This window comes from Neophocaena asiaeorientalis, unplaced genomic scaffold (genome assembly GCF_003031525.2).
Source record: "Neophocaena asiaeorientalis asiaeorientalis breed wild unplaced genomic scaffold, Neophocaena_asiaeorientalis_V1.1 scaffold220, whole genome shotgun sequence".
Taxonomy (NCBI): domain Eukaryota; kingdom Metazoa; phylum Chordata; class Mammalia; order Artiodactyla; family Phocoenidae; genus Neophocaena; species Neophocaena asiaeorientalis.
The window spans coordinates 2,367,103-2,375,580 of record NW_020174042.1 but is presented as its reverse complement, the minus strand read 5'-3'; the positions used below and the strand labels follow the sequence as shown (position 1 = coordinate 2,375,580).

At 42.3% G+C, this 8,478-nt stretch overlaps 1 protein-coding gene across 3 annotated transcripts in view; it reads left to right on the top strand.

The window, feature by feature from the left end:
* Window positions 1-4,060: 4,060 nt before the first annotated feature.
* UBAP2 (ubiquitin associated protein 2) overlaps window positions 4,061-8,478 on the top strand; it is an 86,344-nt gene continuing 81,926 nt past the window's right edge. For 2 of the 3 annotated variants that reach the window (XM_024753824.1, XM_024753823.1), the window contains exon 1: window positions 4,062-4,101. The gene's annotated coding sequence lies outside the window, so the exon portion shown is untranslated. Of the gene's footprint in view, window positions 4,102-8,478 lie in introns of all 3 variants that reach the window. The other variant, XM_024753822.1, reaches the window with a different exon arrangement.

The window sequence follows — 8,478 nt, the reverse complement described above, 5'->3', positions numbered from 1 at the left end:
TTTAATGCCTCTCAATTATCTCCTCTTCGGCTTATAGATAGGCCTCTTTTGTTCAGTAAATATATATTAACTAAATAAGCGCACACCCTGTGTTAGGCCCTGGAAGAACAAAAGCGACAGGACAGATGTAATCGCTGTCCTCATGGGGCTTACAGTGTATTAGAATTGCTCAATGTACCTCATCCTGACAAAATTCTGCTTTGATGCTCTGTATCTCTTTCTAGCTACCACCTCTTGCAAGTATGATTAGTTTACTGCCACTCTCCCTCACTCACCTTGGCTTTTTCCACACCACTGTTTCAAAGCTGTATTGGCAGTGATCACCAGTGACTTCCTAGTTGTGAAGTTCCAATGGACCTTCGATTCAAGCAGTGATTTAAAATTCTTGAAAATATAAAAGGGTTTACTTTGATGTTATTTTAAATGTTCATGTTGTTCAACATTGCTATTTTTCTGAGTGTATATGACTGCCAGGAAAAGTTAGGGAGATGGTAAGGCGTGCTAAAGATCGGCTACAAATTATGGTGTCTCTAGCCATAAGTCTTGTGTTTTGGAGACTGCAGTGTCTACAGCTGGATGTTGTGTGGCTTGTTTTCATAAGAGTTTTGTCTCCTCCATCCTGGCCTCTTGCTACTGTTTTGCTAGTTTAGGATTATGAAGGCAACAGTTATTTTGTAATTTAGTACTTGGTTTGGTTTGTAGGCTCTGTACCCTAGGAAATAAGCGATTGGGACTTAACTGTATTACATCTTGTTGGTCTGTGTAGAACCTTTTCAAGTTTTATTTCCGATCCTTAAAATGGGGATTATGCCAAATTCTATAGAGTGTTGAGGATTACAGGGAGAAATTTATGTAAAACATTCACCTTGGTGCTCAGCACATAGTAAATTTAAATAAAAAGTTGCTGTGATCATATAAGCATTACAGTTGAGCCGTGTTGCCTTTTATGGGGAAAAATAATTGTTTTGGTTTTTTTTCCCACAGTTGCTTAGGTTTCTATGTACCCACCACTGACTAAACTCTATACTTTTTCTTCTTTTTCTTAAAATAAATTTATTTATTTAAATTTTGTTTGCATTGTGTCTTCATTGCTGAGCGTGGGCTTTTTCTAGTTGTGGCAAGCGGGGGCTCCTCTTCATTGCGGAGCATGGGCCCTAGGCGCATGGGCTTCAGTAGTTGTGGCTCGCAGGCTCTAGAGCACAGGCTCAGTAGTTGTGGCGCACGGGCTTAGTTGCTCCGCAACATGTGGGATCTTCCCGGACTAGGGCTCAAACCCGTGTCCCCTGCATTGGCAGGTGGATTCTTAACCACTGTGCCACCAGGGAAGTCCCTATACTTTTTCATATGTGCAAATTAACTTCTTTAGATGGTCAAGAACATTTTCTTGGAGGCGTCTCTTTGGTATCCCTCTATTTTCCTGCTCTGATTAGATTTGGTTGCTCTGTAGGCCTCCTGTCAGCTGTCAGCAGTCAAGATGTCATCTTGATATTTTTTGACTGTCATTTGGGGGAGCCTCCTGTCTCCTGTGTTAGACCCCCTTGTCATCCCCCAGTTCTTGGCAATCTCTGATCTGCTTTATTTCTCTAGTTTTGTCTTTTCCAGAATGTCATAAAAATTGCATCATACAGTATGCAGCCTTTTAAGTCTGGCTTCTTTCATTTAGCATAATACATTTGAGATTCATTCGTGTTGTTCAATAGTTGATTCCTTTTCATTTGTGAGTAGTATTCAACTGTATGGTTATGCTACATTTACTCTTTGAAGGACAGTTGGTGTATTTACAGTTTTGGTGTATTTACAGCATTGGAAGGTGGATTCTTAACCACTGGGCCACCAGGGAAGTCCCCTAGACATCACATTTTGAATTACATTATTGCTGGTAAAATCCAGGCTGGACATAACGTCACCTTTGGGTTAAAATACTAACTGCAAATGGGGAGAGGCAGATAAAACTACATGTAGTACGGGGTTCCCCAACCCCCAGGCCACAGACTGGTACTGGTCCATGGCCTGTTAGGAACTGGGTTGCACAGCAAGAGGTGAGCAGCGAGTAAGTGAGCGAAGCTTCATCTGTATTTACAGCCATTCCCCATCACTTGCATTACTGCTTGAGCTCCGCCTCCTGTCAGATCAGCGGCAGCATTAGATTCTCAAAGGAGCTCAAACCCTACTGTGCACTGTGCATGCGAGGGATCTAGGTTGCTCGCTCCTTATGAGAATCTAATGCCTGATGATCTGGGGTTGAGCTGAGGCGGTGATGCTAGCACTGGGGAGCAGCTGCAAATACAGATTATCATCAGCAGAGGTTTGACTGCAGAGACCATAATAAATCAATTGCCTGCAGACTCCTCTCAAAACCCTATGTGTGAGTGGCAAGTGAAAACAAGCTCAGGGCTCCCACTGATTCTGCATTATGGTGAGTTGTGTAGTTATTTCATTATATATTACAGTGTAATAATAGTAGAAATAAAGTGCCCAATAAATGTAATGTGCTTGAATCATCCCAAAACCATCCCATCAACACACCTGCCCACCAGCCACCATCCGTGGAAAAATTGTCTTCCAGGAAAACGGTCCCTGGTGCCAAAAAGGTTGGGGACCGCTGATGTAGTAGTAACTACATACACTTGGCCCTTGGTATCTGCACAGGATTGGTTCTAGGACCTCCCTCAGATACCAAAATTTGTGGATGCTCATGTCCCTTATAGAAATGGCATAATAGGGACATCCCTGGTGGTCCAGTGGTTAAGACTCTGTGCTTCCATTTGATGGGACACGGGTTCTATCTCTGATGGGGAACGAAGATTCCGCATGCCACATGGCGTGGCCAAAAAAAAAGAAATGGCATGATATTTCTTGAATATAACCTATACACATCCTCCTGTATACTTTAGATCATCTCTAGGACTTCCCTGGTGGCAGTAGTTAAGAATCCGCCTGCCAATGCAGGGGTCACAGGTTTGATCCCTCTTCCGGGAAGATCCCACATGCTGCGGAGCAGCTAAGCTTGTGTGCCACAACTACTATATTATTTATTTGGCTGCGCCTGGTCTTAGTTGTGGCTAGCTGGCTCTTAGTTGCGGCATGCAGGATCTAGTTCCGGACAAGAGGTCGAACCCAGGCCCCCCTGCATTGGGAGCGTGGAGTCTTAACCACTGGACCACCAGAGAAGTCCCTTCTTTTCTTTATTATTAATCTAGGTGTGTCCTTGGAATGTAATGCGAAAATCCCAAGTATATGGAGAAGTAATACTCTGAAGTAGAGAAATATCTGAATCATACAAGTTTTTAAAAATATTTATTTATTTTTGGCTGCGTTTGGTCTTCGTTGCTGCGCGCGGGCTTTCTCTAGTTGTGTATACAATTTTAAAAAGCTGCCTTTTCTGGGACTTCCTGGGTGGTCTAGTGGTTAAGACTCTGCACTTCCACTGCAGGGGGTGCGGGTTCGATACCTGTTCCGGGAACTAAAATCCCACATGCTGCATGGTGTGGCCAAAAAAACAAACAAACAAAACCTTACTTTTCTTTCATTCTCAGTAGTTGTGGCGCACAGGCTTAGTTGCTCCGCGGCATATGGGATCTTCCCGGACCAGGGCTCGAACCCGTGTCCCCTGCATTGGCAGCGGGTTCGCAACCACTGCGCCACCAGGGAAGTCCCTTAGAAAGGCTTTTAATGAACAAGATCCATTTGTGTAAAATATTTAGTGTTAAATAGTCCTTCCTTCTCAACTTGTATTATTTTAAATGAAGTGAGATAATCCAAGTAAAATGCTAGCTAAGCACAGTACGTGGTACAGAATTGAGCATTTTAGACATGTTGTTGATTAGATTGGCAAACATTTTTTCAGAGACAGTATGGAAGTAAGTAAATAAACCTTATGCAGTCTATCATAATTTCAGATTGATGTTTTGACTGTACTTTGATAGCTAATTCCTATCCCGTTGCGGAGCACAGGCTCCGGACGCGCAGGCCCAGCGGCCGTGGCTCACGGGCCCAGCCGCTCCGCGGCATGTGGGATCTTCCTGGACCTGGGCACGAACCCATGTCCTCTGCATCGGCAGGCGGACTCTCAACCACTGCGCCACCAGGGAAGCCCTACAGGTACTTTTCTTTAACAAGTTCCCTGTTGATGTTAAGGGACATAGGAGATGGAGTCAACTCAGTGGTTGCATCATATCTTCCAGTATAAGGTTAGCCTTGTATTTTGCTGCTATCAACAAACATCTTTTATTTAGTGTTTGCTCCTAAATATACTTACCCTGGTGGGTATTTATTCACAACTGACCCAGAAAGGCTGGCTATTGTGGGAAAAAATTTGGACTTTCTGTATGGAGTAGGCCTTCTCTGTATAGATGAATGCTTAAGAAAATGTTTGTTTCATGAATAGCCTAAATACAAGTTATGAGTAATCATAGGTACAATCCTGCTACAGTCAAATATAAATTAAAATATTTTATTTTGTTATTTATCAAATCAGTAAAGATTAAATATTAAAAGTGAATTGTTGGGAATGTAAACTGTCTCCATCTTCCACCCAAATAAAATCCTTGGAATGATTTCCAGAGAATCAAAGTCTCCAGAATGGAGGAAGGAGGGCTCCCTTCCTGCCAAGTGTTGTCCCTAATCGTTTTTCCATTGGCCCTTTGGGGATGGCTCATTTTATATAATTAGAAGAAAAAAGCTGCCCACTGAGCTTTGAGAAGGATTCCTAGACCCTTAGATTTCTGATTTTCCTTGTAAAAAAAAAAAAGTTTTGTGAGAATTTCTCAAAGGAGTATTAGTAAAATTGTCCATGTTCATTTATCCATTAACCCCATTCTGGGAAGTACTTCCTAAGGAAGTAACCTGAAATTGGGGGTGGGGTGTGTGCGCTTCATTCCACAAGATGCTTATCGCCCAATTCTAAATGTGTAATGGTAGAGGTGTACTGCGATACCCTATGGAGGTAGCAGGATATAAGAGAAAAACCGCTGAGCTCTTTTGAATCTGAATAAACCTGGGTTTGGGACCTAAGTTTACCACTTTACCAATTAGATGTATTAAGTCTCTTTGAACCTCAGTTTAAAAAAAAAAAAATGCTTGGAGAGTTAGAGAAAAGTTTCAAGAGTAGTATACATAATTCTCGAATATCCTTCTTCCATATCCCCCCAGATTTTACATATTTACCATGTTTACTAATTTATCCTTTTCTCTCTCCTTCTACAAAGGAGAAACTACACACAGCTTTTCCCCTGAACCTTTGGAGAATAAGTTGTAGATATGGTGCATCTTTACCCCTAAATACTTTAGTGTGTATATATTTTTTTTTTTCAAAGCTTTTATTTATTTATTTATTTGCGGTATGCGGGCCTCTCACTGTTGTGGCCTCTCCCGTTGCGGAGCACAGGCTCCGGACGCACAGGCTCAGCATCCATGGCTCATGGGCCCAGCCGCTCTGCAGCATGTGGGATCTTCCCAGACCGGGGCACGAACCTGTGTCCCCTGCATCGGCAGGCGGACTCTCAACCACTGTGCCACCAGGGAAGCCCGTGTGTATATTTTTAAAAAAAAGAGGATCTTATTTTACGTAATCACAGTACAGTTATCAAAAATCAGGATATCAACTCATCTAATATAACCTGTACATTGTATTCATATTTTCCGGATTGTCCCAATAGTGTCATTTTTAGCTAATTAAGTCCTTGATCATACATTGTATTCAGGTGTCAATTCTTTTTAGTCTGTTTTTTTAAAATAAATTTATTTATATATTTATTTTATTTATTTGGCTGTGTTGGGTCTTTGTTGCTGTGCGTGGGCTTACTGTAGTTGCAGGGAGTGGGGGCTACACTTCGTGGGCTTTCTTTAGTTGTAGCAAGCGGGGGCTACGCTTTGTTGCGGTGTGCGGGCTTCTCATTGCGGTGGCTTCTCTTGTTGTGGAGCATGGGCTCTAGGCGCACGGGCTTCAGTAGTTGTGGCACGCGGGCTCTAGATCACGGGCTCAGTAGTTGTGGCTGGCTCATGGACTTAGTTGCTCCGCTGCATGTGGGATCTTCCTGGACCAGGGCTCGAACCTGTGTCCCCTTCATTGGCAGGTGGATTCTTAAGCACTGCGCCACCAGGGAAGTCCCTTTTTTAGTCTCTTTTAATGTGGTCTCTGTTTCATGACATTGATGTATTTGAAGAATATAGGCCATTTATTTTGTAGAATGTCTCCCAATTTCAGTTTGTGTGATACTTTCTCATGATGAGAGGGGGGTTATGCATTTTTGGTAGAAATACCACAGAAATGATGATCTTTTTTTTAAATTAATTTAATTTTGGCTGCGTTGGGTCTTCGTTGCTGTGTGTGAACTTCTCTCTAGTTGCAGCAAGCGGGGGCTACTCTTCGTTGTGGTGCGTGGGCTTGTCATTGTGGTGGCTTCTCTTGTTGTGGAGCACGGGCTGTGGGGCGTGCTGGCTCAGTAGTTTTGGTGCACGGGCTTAGTTGCTCCGTGGCATGTGGGATCTTCCCAGACCAGGGCTCGAACCCATGTCCCCTGCATTGGCAGGCGGATTCTTAACCACTGTGCCACCAGGGAAGTCCTGATGATCTGTCCTTAATGCATCATATTATGACGTATAGGACATAGGTTTGTCTTATAAACTCGTAATCAATTTTGTCATTTGATTATATAGTATCATGTGGGGAGATAAAAAACTCCGGTTTTTAAAAATGTAAAATGAAGTATGGTAATATTGAACTTAAAAATAAAAGTTATTTTATGAGCAAAAATCGGCTTATTTGGGAATAGCAGAGAATTGCAATTCAGAACAAGCAAGCCACGGCAAAAACCATAGGCAAGGGACTTCCCTGGTGGTCCAGTGGTAGAAAATCTGCCTTCCTATGCAGGGGATGCGGGTTCGATCCCTGATCGGGGAACTAAGATCCCACGTGCCGCGGGGCAACTGAGCCCGCGCGCCACAACTACTGAGCCCGCATGCCGCAAACTACAGAGCCCACGTGCTCTGGAGCCTTCGCCACAACCAGAGAAGAGAAAACCCGCATGCCGTAACTAGAGAGAAGCCCGCGCACCGCAACGAAGAGCCCACGCGCCGCAGTGAAAGATCCCGCATGCCTCAACGAAGATCCTGCGTGCCACAAGTAAGACCCGACACAGCCAAAGAAATAAAAAAAAAAAAAAAAAAAAAAAAAACAACCATAGGCGAGTCCCAGAAACAGAGGAACCTTATTTTATAGAGGAAGAGGAAGTTGGGAGGGGTTGTTTGGAGCAAGTCCATTATAGAAAAGTGAGGTTCAGGGTAATAAGGTTTTCTCATTAGCTGAGTTGCTGGAGTAGTTGATTTCTTGTAGGGATGCAGTGTACATCTTTTCCCATTGGGGCCTGCCATGATACTTTTTCCTGTAATTGACCTCTAGTGGTACTGCATGAGAGCTTCCCCTTCTGGCCTCCTGATTCCATTTTAGCGAGGTTTCCCGTTATTATTCTCACAATATTTACTTTGCAGGATGGTTGGAAGGAATTAGAAATTGCATAAGTTGTGTTCAGGAAGTGGTAGCTTTTATTGTATATTCCACATAAGTTATGAAGTGATTATAATATTTGAAATTTTGATGGAAAAGGCCTGGTTATTGAAAGGACCCAATATTATAGCACAACTGTTAAAACATTTAAGAAAAAAGACTAGTAGGCTATATTAATAATGCTTATCTTTGGATGGTGGGCATAAGGATGATTAAAAACAAAAAATCCTACTTCATTATATTTTCCAAATTTACTGGGTGACAGATCCAGCACAAAACATTTGGCTCCACTAGAAAAGCTATGAACACATTCTTCATTGTGAAAGTAGCTTTAGCTTCTTATGAGCCAAGTGAATGAAAGAGAGATCCAGAGAAAGAGAGTTAGTAATGCTATTTTTCTTGGCAAGAGTTTTTTTCCACTTGACGGTTGTATGGTAAATGTCACTAATGTTTGTTGTAGGGGAGGGTGTGTAACCTTGTTAACTTACCCCTTGATTCTGCTTTTTCCTCTGATTTCACAAACTGTACAGATCTCTTGACACATTCTAGAGCTCAGTCTGACAACTTGCCTATCATACTCTAATTTGTTTGGTGCTTTGGTTTTCGAATATTTAAAGTAATTTTCTCTGGACTAGGTCAGTCAGCAAAGGAAAAAAATATTTAAAGTTCTGATTTAAAACGTGTTATACTTCATCACTGTGCTATGCTAGTATTGCAATACTGTACTTGTTAAACCACTGTCAGGTGCATCAGCTGTGCTTTCAGAAGTTATGTCTAGTTGGTCTGTAATCTCTTAGGAATAAAACAGATGATATCACTGAAGAGAAGTGCAAAGAATCACAGTATTTAAGCTGAAAAAGCTAAGTCTGCATAAATTAGTAATTGGTATTTACCTTACATATGGTAATGAATAGTGACTTCATGGTTAGAAATGTGTGGGCACAACAGAAGCAGCCGCATAGCACAGGGAGATC